Below are 15823 nucleotides of genomic sequence, written 5' to 3'. Positions count from 1 at the left end.
GGGGAGGGAAGGAGAGGGAAGGGGAGGGAAGAGGAGAGGAAGCGGACCCTCAACATTGACCATAATACTATAAGAAAGGGATTGGCAATAGCTGGAAATTGCCAGGGGAGGGAAGGGGGACACATAACATCAATAAGTACCTGATCTCAAACCAGGGGAAGTGGGGACCAAAGGGAGGCCCAAACTTTATCTGTATGATAACCCACTTGTATATCTAATCCTGAACTGTACTCCACATCTTAAAAAAATTTTTTTAATGCAGCTGTTTGAAATTCAAGTATATGAATGACATTTAAATATGTATGTTTTATATACTAGTGGAAAAATTATGGCAAAACCTGCTAACTACTGGTTATTTTTTTCAAACTGTAGATTGGTATTGAAGCGTGCGCGCGTGCACACACACACACGCACACATACACACATTTACAGACTACATTTGAGCTACAACAAATTACAGATATATTTCACTAAATATTTTACTGTAGTTGTTCAGGGTTTTATTTCTTCTGGGCCTAAGTTTCTTATAAGCATATTAATGAAGTTTCTAAAGAAACCAACGTCTATGGGCCCCCAAGTTAATTCTAGATGTGACAAGGTATCCACATCAATGTTACTCTCCCAATTTAAAAGAATTACTATATCTTACCAGAAGGATACATTTGCAGGACTTTAGGTTTAGTTTCAATCAGTGAGAATTTCCTGTTGAAGTAATGTCTAATGTGTGACGGACTTCAGCAGGAGTCTGGAAGGAAATCATGTTACTTTCCTTGTAGTTTCATAAGGTACTACATGAAGATAGGCAAGTTTAGGGTGTATCTAGACATTGTAAACATTCCTTAATCCTATTCACAAGCCTTCAAATGATTTGTCCCCTAGTATATGTAAGTAAAATTTGAGTATTAACCCCAAAATATATTGGAAAATGAGTACTAATTCTGTTTTCCTCTTCCTGCCTTCCTTCCTTATTGCTTTCCTTCTTAAATTTTTTTCTAAAGAAACTGTTTATAAATGAAATCTCCCATCACCATGAAAAAAAATGAAATGAAAAATACATATTCATTATTTAGAAGCAGACAACAATCTCTTAAACAGTGCTAGTCCCATGGGAGAACCTCTGTTCACATTTCAGCATATTTTGCTCATTGCTTGTAGGCTAAATTTTTAAAAATCTTTGCAGCAATTTCAAAAAAGAGCAGAAATATGAAGTTAGACTTCCAGAATTATTCTTTTTGCATAAAAGCATATTGTATAGCAAATTTACAATCCAGATTGTCATTTTAATTGTCTAATTTTTTTCTATGTGGGTTTTACTTATATGTTACACATATTCATTCTTTTCTCTTTCAAAACTTAATTTGATCAAATTTTTTGAAATTGCAAATCAAAAGCATTAGCGCCCCCTAGTGGTATAATGCAGTCTAAGCACAAAGGAGTGCTCTCTATAAACTTGCCTCAATCTTTCTTTCATTAAATCCCTTTTAAATAACATGTATAATTTAAAATCTCCTATTTGTAACATGTACTTTCAAATATATTCTGGTAATTTCCAAATGCAAATGGGTAACATAAGGCATTTCAAAAAAGGGTCAAAGTAATAGGTGGTTTAAAAAAGAACTTTAAAACTTTGTTACATATTTTTCATATTAGCACTCTAAACAATATATTTCTCCTTCTCATTTTGTGATAATAACAGCAAACGTTTCAATAACAAGTTAATTTTTGAAAAGTAGATAGAATTCATCAAACGAGCGTATGAATCAGCTAAGATTTTGATAAAATGCTAGTTCTCATTTAATAGGTTTGAGTGGGGCTTGAAATTCTATATTTCTAATAAACCCCTTGAAGCTACTGATTGTTGATTCAAGTAAAACATTTTGAGTAGTAAGTAGGTAACAGAATATTTACTTTTTTTGTTTAAAGCATTTCAAAATATTATAAATATTCTATATGATCTGCTAAATAATAAAGATATAATCCTTTGGGAAATAATTGCACTTTGAAAATACAAATACGGCCAGGCTCGGTAGCTCAGCCTGTAATCCCAGCACTTTGGGAAGCCGAGGCGAGGGGATTGCCTGAGCCCGAAGGTTCGAGACTAGCCCGGGCTATTTGGCGAGACCTCGTCTCAACAATTAAAAAAAAAAATAGCTGAGTGTGGTAGAGCACATCTGCAGTTCTGGTTACTTGGAAGGCTGAGGCGGAAGAATCGCCGGAGCCCAGCAGGTCGAGGCTGCGGTGGCCGGGAGCATGCCACTGCACTTCAGTCTGGGCCACGGAGTGAGACTCCAACTCAAAAAAAGAAAAGAAAATACAAACACTAGTAAATTAAGTGATTTGTATGCAGCTTAATATGCTATTTTGTATTAATAACCTCGCAGGAAATTTTCAAATTATATCTGTGAAAATTTTATGCTTTTTTGATTTACAAATGAGAAAATCAGAAGTGATTTTAATATATATTCTCAATTAAACGTTTCTTGCTTATTATATCTTCACAAAAATCTTTTCTTAAGTTAAAAGTCAATTAGGCCTTTCTGGGGGCTGACGACCTACCCACGAGAACATGCCTCTCTCAAAGGACTTCCTTCAACCCTTTCCAGAGAAGGAGAAGAGGAAACAAAAGAAGTGCCTGGTGCAGAGCTCCTTCTCCTACTTCATGGACGTGAAATGCCCAAGATGCTATAAAATCACCACGGTCTTCAGCCGTGCACATACAGTAGTGTTGTGTGTTGGCTGCTCCACTGTCCTCTGTCAGCCTACAGGAGGAAAAGCAAGGCTCACAGAAGGATGTCCCTCAGGAGGAAGCAGCACTAAAAGCACCCCAATCAAGATGAATGGGAAGCCATCCCAATAAACTCATTTTGGATTAAAAAAAATCAGTTAGAAAAATGAATTTTGACCACAGAATTTTTATCAGCACCAAATGTCCAAGGTATAATGCATGTAGCCGAGTGCTTGGCGCACAATAAGAACACTGTAAATTTAAGCTATCATTACATCATTCCACCGGATACATTATGCACACAAAGTCTCTAACTATAATGGATTTATTAATTATTGTGTAGACAACTATATTGTAAGAATTGTGGCTATAAGAAGTGGGCTAGGGACACTCTGCCTACTACCTATGATATTAAACAACCATTTTAAAGACTTTTGATTTCATTAGCTTTCCATTTCTAATTTTGCACTGTTTAGAAGGAAAAACCTACTTGAATGTTATCTAAATACATTTACTGTTTGTGTTTTATCCTTTACCACAGAGTATTGAAAGCCTGAAATCCTCATGGAGAGGTTATTGTTTTTTTTAAATGCTTCATTATCATAATAATGTTATTCTAATAATCATTTCTAGAGGAGCAGATAACATACAGAGTAATATATGTGTCTTTAAAAAGAACATTTAATTGGTGATAAGTATATGATCTAATATCTTGAATATTGGGGTAGGAATAAAAGCAAGACTATTATAAAGTTCCTAGAAAAATTTGGGATTGGCAACCATTTTTGATGTCCAAATAACACGATTTTAAAAAAAAAATAGAAGTGGTGGGAAACTGCCAGGGATGAGTGGGCACACCTCATCAACAAGGTACCTGCATAATGAACATTTGTATACCCAACCCTGAATTGTGCCCCACATCTTTAAAATTAAAAATTAAAAAAAAAAAATGGGAAACAGGAAAAAACCTAAACGCATTATGCTAGCTCATCATAGAAAAAAACCCATATATTATCATTCAACTTGTCCAAATTAGGAAATCAAAGTTTCTAGAGGCAAATAATTTACTTTGTCAGTAGAAGCCAATGACAAAACTTGGTTAAGACTCCCCAAATTGATATAAGATCAGGAGCCACAGCTCTTGAATGCGGGTGTAGACCCTTTAAGGCACCCAGCATACGAAAGAATCATCATATTGCTTCTGTTCACTTGCAACATAGGACTCCAATAAAAGACCACCTAATTTTGGATGATCAGTGCCCATAGTAGGGGCTGGACATCTTAGTCCTGAGACATGTCTAGGATGAGTCATCATTGTGTATGAGTTCTAGAAATGACACACTTCTATTCTGACAAATTTCATTCTTTCTATTTCAGTTATTTCAAAGTTAAAAAATGAGTACCCAGCTCTAACGACAATTTCAAACTCCTGTCCAATGTACGGCTGCAGTCTGTAACACACATGAAATTGAAAACACGAGTAGGTAGCAATATAACACAAGTACTTTAGGAAGTGACAGCATGAAGGCTTAGAAAACTACACTACACTGTGGATAGTGCCAAAAGTCGCAATATAAACTGAAGAGTAACAACCTAACAAAAAGAGCGATTAGGAGGAAGTAGTTGATATAAGTTACCTTCAGCTTTAGATATCTATTTTTACACTGATTTAGGTGTCTAACTATTTTATGGGCGTTTAAAAATAATTCACCAAGCATGAGTGTATCATATTAGTTGCCTAAGTGCAAGACATATTTATAAGTGAAAATCATACCCTTATGACACTCTTGTGCCTGTCTCCTAATGCCATTTCCAACTTTTAATGATTTGTATTTCTTCCTCTGCAGACATAGGATAATTAATACAGAAATGTCGTTTTGAGTTTAGATTTTACAAAAACTTATTATTTTACTTATAATCGTTTCCAGCTGTGAAGTTACGGAGTTAATATTTATTCAAATTTCTATACATATACAATTTAGGGATTTACTTCCTATTTGCTTTTTGAAGAAGAGGAGGAAATGTTTCACCGAGGAAGCCCTTAGCAAGAACAGAAAAATCTTTCAGTATGGAGCTATTTGAACTATTTTCTACTTTTGAAGAAATTACCAGTATTTTTGTTCTTTCTTTGTTTTTTTCTTTTTCATCAGAGTCTCACTCTGTTGCCCAGGCTGGAGTTATAGTGGCACGCTCATGGTCACCAAAACTTTGACCTGTTGGGCTCAGACGATCCTTCTGCCTCAGTTTTCCAAGTAGTTGAACTACAGGCGTGCACTATTATGCTCAGTAAAAATTTTTTGATTTATTATAAAGATGAGGTCTCGCCAAGTTGCCCAGGCTGGTCGTAAACCCCCCTGAGCTCAGGCAATCCTCTCGCCTCAGTCTCCCAAAGTGCTGGGATTACAGGTATGAGCCACTGTACCCAACTTGATGTCAGATTTTTGACCAACAAAACCATAAAATATAATTGAATTTCAAATAAGATCTTCCATAGGTAGAATAGTAGCCTGTCATGCATATGTTTTAAGTTGATATGAAATGGAAGACACATGCATGCACTAAGTTATTACCTGTAAGGCAAAACCGGGAACTAATGTTCTGCTATTCTGATTCCACTATAGGTAAAATTCTATACAATCTATAAGAAATGTTGTTTACTCTACCATTCCAAAAATTTTAAAACACTCTAAAATACAATGGAGATGACCATTGCTATATACTAGATTTTTTTCAAGTGGGAAAATACCTTGATTTCAAGACCCTGAATAATATTCTCAATTAATTTTTGAGCAATATGAAATAATACAGAATAGGTGATATGCTAGTTAGGTGAATAAATTCTGATTGAACAATTATATTCAGAGAATATCACATAATCATGAGGCATAATAAGCAGTGGTAAAATTTCTAGTAGCTTGTCATAGCACTCACTTTTTATCATTTTCCTCAGTATCTTGGATGAAGGTAAATATCTCACCTATCATACTTACATATTTATGCAGATGTCAAAATAGCAGCTAATGCTTTTAAAAAATGAATAAAAATTTAAAAGATCTGATAGAACTAAGTTAGCAATTCATAAAACATATTAAGCAGAACACCAGTTTTATGTCAGTATATTACCCCAAAATAACTCAGTAGTCCAATAAATTTGGAAAATGTTAGGTAAATAAAGTTTAAATTGGCTTCTTTACTGTAGAACTTCTAGAAACTTTTGAGCACCTAATACTCACTGAAAATCTGCAAGACAGGAATATAATATAAATACTTTTACAAATTCATTTGACCATAGACTTTTTTTTTCCTTAAGGAACATCACATCGGACTAATATTTCATGAGATGCCCTTTTGATAGTTCAATAAAAATGCCTAAATGACTAAACTTGAACATCTAAAAAAGTCAAATGTGACATTAAACAACATACAAGATACAAATTCCACAATACTGCTGCATTGAACAATTCTAGGGGAATTCACATAATTGTATTTGATGTAGAAGCATGTCCTTGATAGTATGCAAATAGGGTTATGCAATACCAGCCTTAAGTTTCCAAAATATAGAAGTAGATGCACTATATTGTTCAGGCCACCACATTTTTTTCCTGGATGTCATTTTATAGCTAAGGCAGGCCTGTATCAGTCAGCTATTACCGTAACAAACAACAAGAAAATCGTATTTGCATACAACAAGTAAATGTTTCTTTCTCACGCATCTGCAGGTCCATTGTGACAACTCTGCTGATCTCAGTTGGGCATATCTGGGAGCCTGGCTCCAAGCTGCCGACTGAATCTGGTTGAACTCCATGTGGTTCTCATTCTTCCTTGGACTAGCCATCCAACTGGCGCCTATTCTCTGCTTATGGGGATGACAGAGATACATAAGGGTAGTGGAAACATGGAGGCTTCGGAAGACCTGGTCTCAGAACAGGTACTCTGTCATTTCCACCCACCTTTCTTCAATGAAAGCAAGAGAAAAGACACAGCTTAAACTCAAGTGTTGGGGGGAGCAGTACATTCTGAGTTTAGAAGGAAGACTATACAAATACATAGCTAAGTGTATGAATAGGGATAAAGACCTAAAACCAATATTCAATAGAATATAATATTTAACTAGAGTAGGCCATGAAGAGACATGGATAGAGAGAGCCCTAAAACTAGAACATTGCAGTGTCAAAGAAATTGAGGATGTTTAGCATCAGGAAAGAAGACTTGGAGAAGCCATGTTAACTCTTCTTGAGTATTTGAAGGGGTGACCATGAAAGAGATCTCAGTTTTAGTGAAGGGTGCCTCAGGAGACTGAAATAACAGAAAGGCAAATTCCAACCCTAATATAAAAAAAACAGGGCTTTATTATCATTATCCATGATGTTTTGAAACACATAAAATCTGTCAAATTCAAAGTAATGACCATCACAGTGCAATCCTGCCAAGCTCAGCACTTTCAGGAACCAGACAGCAGGCATAAAACCCAAACGTATTGTTTATGGGGCACTAAAGCACAGTAATCAAATCTGGGTAAATAGGAGTCAGATACATTTAAGAGTACCCCAATGCATAGTTTTAAGCTGCGCAATATATTTCTGTAATCTTATAAGAAGCAAAACTACCATACACACGGATAAAAAGGAAATGGATTTTTATTTCTGGATCATCAGTATCAGGATTACATACGTGTGTATATATGTATAAATTCTGAGAATTATATTAAAATGTGTATATTTTAGACATAGTGAACATAATAACACCGCAAAACAATCCCAAAATGTTTATGCGTTCATGAGGTGGAAAGGTCAGATAGATAATGTCAACGTGCATAGCTAGAACACAGTTTTAATAATATCTTTTAGTAGAAAATATTAAAAAGACAAATGATCTCATTTGGGAAGACCAATTATCATTTTAAGCTATTGTTTAACAATGTTTTTGTTTAAAATACTACATATAATATACTATATAATATGTATGTATAGCCATGTGCCACGTAATACCATTTCATATGTGTCACCGATGGGCCACATATGTGACAGTGGTCCCATAAGATCATAAAACTGTATTTTTACTGTATCATTTCCATGCTTTGATACATAAATACTTACCATTGAGTTATAATTGCCTACTGTATTGAGTACAGTAACATGCTGTATAGGTTTGTAGCCTAAAAGCAATAGGCTGTAACCGTCTAGGTTTGTGTAAATACACTCTGTGATGTTCACACAACAATGAAATCACCTAATAATGCTGTTTCTCAGAACGCATCCCTGTTGTTAAACTATGCATGACCTTACATATTATTTTGCATGTATCATTATTGTTAGCATTCAAAAATTCATGTTTGCAGATAGAAGCCTTAGTCAATAAGTTCATATACCGAAATCACTGTAAGCTATATAAATAAACACAACTTTGGCATTAAGACATAAAGTCTGATTTGCAATTTTTCTATGCCTTTTTTCTACTTTTATGCAAGTGCCACTTGTTTAAAAGCCATAGTATACGAGCCATAATAAGCTTGTATAATCTTGCACACCAAAGCATGTTTCTTGATCTCTTTTTTATACTTATTCGCAGGCACACGGGTACCTACCTACATTGTGCTGACCCACCAACACCACAGTAAGCACAGCAGGTTTGAGGACAGTTTTCAAGGGCCGGGCTCGGTGACTCAGCCTGTAATCCCAGCACTTTGGAAGGCTGAGGTGAGTGGATTGCCTGAGCCCACGGGTTCGAGACCAATCCAGGCAACTTGACGAGACCTTGTCTCTACAATAAAATTTTAAAACATTTTTTAAAAAATTAGCCAGGCATGGTGACTCATGCCTGTAGTTCTGGCTACTTGGAAGCCTGAGGCAGAAGGATTGCCGGTGCCCAAGGTTGACGCTAGGATGGCCGTGAGTGTGCCACTGCACTCCAGCCTGGGTGGAGTGAGGCTCCAACTCAAAAAAAACAAAAAACAAATAGCTTTCAAAGTATCTTACAGACTGTGGGTGTTCAATACCTATTTTTAGATGAAAGGAATGGCAGACAATTCCTTCTACACTTGACATTGCATCCTTTCTCACAGTTATGTTTAACTTCAGAGCAAGTAGACTAAAATGGAATCCTTGACTACAAAGGTCCCCAAAATGACTTCCCTTCTGGTGATTTAATTATGAACAAATTAAGCATGATGCCTCATTATGCAGGAAAGAGACATGCCAACAAATGAATTTGGCCCTGTGACTAAATAGTATAGGAGTAGCCAAAGGCACAGGGCATTTCCTTTCCATGAAGGAAGTGGCTGATTGGCACAGCTTTCTTGCCATCACTGAGATTGTCCACATGTGTGTTCTAGATGCTTTGTTCCCAAGAGTGGACAGGTTTCTTCCTCCAGGACTCTGTTCTTCTCTGTGTCATAGTGCCATTTCCCAGTGTTGCCCTCGAATGGTCAAATCTTTTTCCCTCAGCCTTCATGATCGGACAGAGAGCGACAAAAGTGCCCATTCCATTCTCATTCATAGAGGAAAATTCTTTTCCTCCAAGCTTCTGTGGAAAGAACTGTGCCAGACACTTATCATGCACTACCTCATTTAGGACTTTTGGTCATTTGTATAAGTATTATATTATAATTTCCAATGTAAGGAGAAGATGCCAAGAGTTAAGTTGGCACTTCTCATACCTTAATGTGCACACATACAACAACTGGAACTTGCTAAAATCTAATAATGATTCAGCAGCTCTGGGGTTGGAACTGAGATTCTGCATTGCTTGCAAGCTCCCAGATGATGCCAATGTTGCTGGCTCGGGGACACTCTGCGTAGCAAGAAGTCAATGACTTCTTGCAGGGAAAAACTGTGAACTAATGTGCTGGTTTTGAAGTCTGTGCCACTAACAGTGACCCAAGGTATATTTTGAGCTGTGTAGAAGTTAGGCTGGAGAACTTTAGCTAATATTAGACACATCCCAAACATTCACAATGAGGTTGGTTTGCAATTTTTTGTTAGCATGAAGATTGTTCCCCTAACCACAAAATAGCATGAAGCATATATTACTGAAGATTGACAATCACTGGGTTACTTTATCTGGGTGGGACATGAGTTTCCTGTTATTGTTTCTGCGGTTGAATGTGTTTGTACATTAGTCAGACCCATGAGGGCAGGTAGGGAAGTTTCCTAAGGATTAACAGAAGATAGTAAATGGGAAACAAACAAACAAACATATATATAAAATGAAACAAGCATCAATGATGAAGATCATCTCAAAATTTAAATTTTCTGGCAAGGGCTTGGTGGCTCAGCCTGTAATCCCAGCACTTTGGGAGGCCAAGGCGAGTGGATTGCCTGAGCCCACGGGTTCAAGGCCAACCTGGGCAACCTGGTAAGCCCTCATCTCTACAATAAAAAAAAAAAGAAAAAAAATAGCCAGGCATGGTTGTGTGCACCTGTAGTTCTGGCTACTCTGAAGGTTGAGACGGTAGGATCACTGGAGCCCAGCAGGTTGACACTGGGGTGGCCATGAGCATGTGTGTCACTGAACTCCAGCCTGGGCGAAGGAGTGAGACTCTAACTCAAAAACAAAAAACAAAAACAAAAAAACTTAAATTTTCTTAAGCTGAATTCAGTTTCAGAACTATAGCCTTGGCTACCACTCTGTGTTCAAGTCATTTCAGATTTTCCCTCTGGGAATCATTCTGATACTGTGAATTACCTTCAATATAGAAAAATGTGGGCTTCTAACCAATTATTTTGAGGATATTAGGAAATATGAGATAGTGGGGAAAAAAAGGAGTGAACAATGAGAAGAGACTCAGTCTGAGAAAAACTGACAGAGCAGCCTGAACAGGGGTTCTGGTGCTGGTAATTTCTTTTTTCTTTTGAGTTGGAGTCTCACTCTGTCACCCAGACTTGGAGTGCAGTGGCCGCTCCCGGCCACCGCAGCCTCGACCTGCTGGGCTCTGGCGATCCTTCCGCCTCAGCCTTCCAAGTAGCTGGAACTATAGGCACACACTACCACACCCAGCTAATTTTTTTTGATTTATTGTAGAGATGAAGTCTCGTCAAGTTGCCCGGGTGGGTCTTGAACCCGCGGGCTCAGGCAATTCATTCACCTCAGCGTCCCAAAGCGCTGGGATTACAGGCTGAGCCACCGAGCCCAGCTTGGTGCTGGTAATTTCATCAATCACCTTTCTTTTTTTTGAAGTTCATTCAATTCTTCAAATAGATTTTTAATACAAAAGGAATTTAAGTGCACTACAGAGCCAGCTTCTAAAATACTAAAATCAGCTGTATTTGTCCTCAAGACTATTTTAGAAGCTGAGGGAAAGGCAGCAATGTTTAAACTTTAATGACACTGACTGACATTGTCCTCTGAATTCCTTTGCAGTCGATATGCTAATTCAGCTTCAAGGTTTGTAATACTCTGTCAAGTTACCTAAGCTGAAATATTTCCCTGAATTTTCTTTCCTGCAGAGCTCAGGCTTGAGAATGATCACAAGGGAATTATGCAGGTGATTTGAGAAGAGGAAATGAAGCAGTAGCCATGTTTAGGCAAGGGAGGTCAGGCAGCCTGGGGAGCATGGTTGTGGTTGTTTGCCCAGTTCCTGCTGGTGTCTGCTTTGAGGTCTGTGACCTGGGTTAGGGAGGGAGCTGGTTTCTTCTGGGAGTCCCCCGAATCACTGAAGTTGGAGGCCTAGATGAAGGCAGGAGCCAGCAAATGCTGCAGTTGGTCCTCAAGGTTTCTGGCTTGTCTTTGCTTTTTCCCTACTTTTTTGTTCATCTTCCTTTATTTCACTTTCTGTTCTGCAGACTTCAGCCCAACACCAGATGTGGCTCTAGAGCCTCTCCCAGACAAGTCAGCTCCCACCATGTGTGTGGTGAAATCCCAAGTCCTTTATTCTGTATCACGCTCAATATTTTCTGCTTCCTTAGGCAAATTCTAAGTGATGCAGAGCTATTTTCGGACTATCTCTTCGTAGTAAGGGAAAGTATGTGAAGATTGAAGATCTCGTCACAGAAACCCATATCTTTCTATAAGGAGCCAATAAACTAGGTGGTTATTGATTTGGAAAGGTAAGTGGGTGAAGGGAAGAGGAAGTAGTCTACAACAAGAGTGGACAAACAAAATCCCATCCCATAGACTAAATTCAATCCACTGTCTGTCTTTTTAAATAAAGTTGTATTGGAACAAAGCCGTACCCACTTGTTTACTTATTATCTATGACTTATGTCGTGCTATGATGGCAGAGTTTTGTAGTACAAGAGAGATGACAGGGCCTACAAAACCTAAAATACTTCTTATCTGCTTTGTCATATAAAAGGGTTTTCTATTCCGGTTCTAGATCTTAAAGACCGAATTTTTTTTTTTTACCAGGCTCAGGATTAAAAGGTATTAGTTTCTCACCACATGTTCTCACATATAAGTGGGAGCTAAACTGAGAATTTACAAAGCATAGAGGATGATACAATGGACACTGGAGACTCAGAAGGGAAAGGGCGATAAAGGATGGAGGGATAAAAAAATCACCCATCAGGCACAATGTGTACAGATGGGGTGGTGGGTATACTTAAAACCCAGACTTCTTCATCGCTATACAACGCAACCATGTAACCCAAAACGATTTGTACCCCCTAAAGCTATTGAAATTTAAAGATGAATAAATAACCCTACATATTTTGCTTACCTTTCTTTAACCAATGACAAAAAATTATTCGTTTCTATATTAGAAAGCTTTACATTATTAGAATTTCTTATACAAACATGTTTCAACAAGCATTATAAAAAATCGGGGGCTTTGTAAAATCTACAGATCTAGTTATAATGTGAATTTCCATATATTTATCATCTACAGGCATACCTCATTTTATCATACTTCACTTTATGACCCTTCACAGATATTACATTTTATTTAAAAACTGAAGGTTTGTGGAAACCTTGCTTTGAGCTACTCGATCAAAACCACTTTTTTTTTTTAAACAGCATGTTCTCATTCCTGTCACAGTGGCACATTTTGGTAATTCTCACAATATTTCAAACTTTTTCAGGAAATTGTATGTTATGGTGATCTGTGATCTTGGTTGTTACTATTATAATTGTCTTGGGGTGCCATGCACCACACTCATATAAGACAGAAAACTTAAATAATAAGGAAGTGAAACAGCCTTCTTGGTGATATGGAGAAAGTTCTAATAACCTGGAGAGTTCAAACCAGTCACAACATTCTCTTAAGTCAAAATCTAATCTAGAGTAAGTTCCTATAACTATCTTCAATTCTGCGAAAGCTGAGAAAAGTGAGAAAGCTGCAAAAGTTTGAAGCTGGCGGATATAGGTTTATGAGGTTTATGGACAAAAGCTGTCTCCATAACATAAAATTGCAAGGCAAAGCAGCAAGTGCTGATGTAGAAGTTGTAACAAATTATCCAGATTTAACTAAGATAATGGATGAAGGTGACCATACTAAACAGTAGATTTTTTTTTTTTTGAGTTGAAGTCTCACTTGGCTGTCCAGGCTGGAGTGCAGTGGCACGCTCACCACCACTACAGCCTTGACCTGCTGCGTTCAGGTGATCCTTCCACCTCAGCCTTTCAGGTAGCTGGAACCACAGATGCACGCCACCACACTTGGCTAGTTTGTGTGTGTGTGTGTGTGTGTGTGTGTGATTTATTGTAGAGACGAGATCTCACCAAGTTGCCCAGACTGATCTCGAACCCCTGGGCTCAGGCAATCCTCTCGCCTTGGTTTCCCAAAGTGCTGAGCCACTGCACCAGGCCAACAATAGATTCTTAATGTAGACAAAACAGCCTTCTATTGGAAGAAGATGCCGTCTAGGACTTTCATAGCTAAAGAACAGAAGTCAATGCCTGGCTTCAAAGCATCAAAGGACAGGCTGACCCTCTTTTAAGGGGCTAATGTACATAGTGACTTTAAGTTGAATCATTTCCCATTCTAGAAAACTTAGGGTTTTTAAGAATCATGCTGTATTTACTCTTCCTGTGCTCTACAAATAGAACAACAAAGACTGCATTGGACAACACATCTATTAACAGCAAGGTTTAATGAAATATTTAAACCCGCTGTTGAGATTTATACCTAAAAAAAAAAGATTCCTTTCAAAATATTACCACTCATTGACAATGTGCCTGGTCACCCAAGAGCTTTGACAGACATGTACAAAAAGATGAATGGTGCTTTCATGTCTGCAAGCACAACACTCCTTCTGCAGCACATCGATCAAGGAGTAATTTCAATTTTCAAGAAATGTAAAAAATACATTTTGTAAGGCTACAGCTGCCATTGATAGTGATTCCTCTGATGGATCTGGAAAAGTCCATCAAAAACCTTTTGGAAAGAATTCACCATCTTAGATGCTGTTAAGAACACTTGTGGTTTATGGGAGGAGGTAAAAATGTCAATATTAACAGGAGTTTGGAGGAAGTTGATTCCAGCCTTCATGGATGACTTTGAAGAGTTCAAGACTACCATGGAGGAAGTTACTGTAGCTGTGGTGGAAATAGCAAGAGAACTAGAATCAGAAGTAGAGTCTGAAGATGTGACTGAATTGCTACAGTCTTATGATCAAACTTGAATGAATGAGAAGTTGTTTCTTATGGTTGAGTGAGAAAAGTGGTTTGTTGAGATGGAAACTAGTCCTTGTGAAGATGCTGTGAACACTGTAAAAATGACACCAAAGGATTTAGACTATTCCATATACTTAGTGGATAAAGCAGTGGTAGGGTTTGAGATGATTGACTCTAATTCTGAAAGTAAAGTGCTATCAAATATCATCACAGCAATGGAGAAATATTTTATGAAAGGAAGAGTCCATCAATGTGGCAAACTTCACTGTTGTCTTATTTTAAGAAATTGCATTTAAAAAAAAGAAATTGCTACAGCCACCCCAACTTCAGCAACCACCCTCCTAGTCAGTCAACATGGAAGCAAGACCCTTCACCAGCAAAAAGATTGTGTCTCTATGATGGCTCATATGATCGTTAGCATTTTAAGCAATAAAATATTTTTCATTAAAGTATGTACATTATTTTTAGGCATAATTATATTTCACGCTTAATGGACTGCAATATGGTATAAACATAACTTTTATATGCATTGAGAAACAAAAAAAAGTGTGACTAGCTTTATTGCAATATTTACTTTATTGCAGTGGTCTGGAATTAAACTCACAATATCTCTGAGGCATGCTTGTACCTTGTGCTAAACATGATGAAATATAACACATTGTTTCAGTTGTTCCATCCAGCAGCACAATTTATAGACTAATAATCAAAAGCTTAAAGCATCTATTAAACTTCCTAGTATTACTCAACTAGAGTGACAGAGCCAATATTAAAATAAAGCACAAATCCTATTTAACCTTTAAACTTGACCTCTCTTTTGGAAATATTTATATTAAAGATTTAGTAGATTCTTACGGCAAACTAAAATTTAGTGGTCTAATATTCACAAAAACAAATAGTATTTGATGTAATTACATGCAAATTAAAAACATAACTTTTTGAATAATTAAACATGAATATAAAATTGTAAATGCCTTTAAATGTTTAATATATAAAATAAAAGTATAACCATAGCCAGATTTTTTAAAAGATGCTATCATGTTTAATAGCAACAGCTTGAATGAAACTCTTATTTGGCCAACTTCAACCTTACCTGTTTATTTATAATTTGTACCTTCTTTCAAGCTGTTCTTGTTTCTTGTATGATTATCCATTTTGAATACACCCACAACTCTATACAAAAAAAAAAAAAATCCCTGTGGCCATATAGTTCTATTTCATATAAAAAAGGTCTCTAGAGAGTCTAGAATTAGACTAGAATTATACAAACCCTTTAAATCTCACTTCAAATATTTTATGTGAGGTTAAAATAAAAGAGTAAACTGTAGTCATGCATTTTGTGCAGTTTATCACTGTGTTTCACTGAGTTAGTTTTCACTCTCAGTGTTGTGATACAAAAGATGGACCCATTCTGCTATGACCATTATTTTAGCATCTAAAATGTACACTCTTAATATTTTGTCCTTTAAATGCTCATTCCCTCTCTCTCTTCTCTTTCCTCACAACTATGCTCTCTCTTTTTCTCTCTTCCTTGGAAACAGGATTGAAGAA

General features: G+C 37.0%; 1 protein-coding gene across 1 annotated transcript in view; it reads right to left on the bottom strand.

Annotated features, from left to right (window-relative positions):
- The window catches only part of LOC103267715 (uncharacterized protein C8orf34-like), a 318318-nt gene that overhangs the window by 240611 nt on the left and 61884 nt on the right, over positions 1-15823 (bottom strand). The window lies entirely within an intron of this gene.

Source organism: Carlito syrichta, unplaced genomic scaffold (genome assembly GCF_000164805.1).
Source record: "Carlito syrichta isolate Samal-C Ts95f unplaced genomic scaffold, Tarsius_syrichta-2.0.1 Scaffold308211, whole genome shotgun sequence".
NCBI lineage: Eukaryota > Metazoa > Chordata > Mammalia > Primates > Tarsiidae > Carlito > Carlito syrichta.
This window is presented reverse-complemented; position numbering and strand designations above follow the sequence as displayed.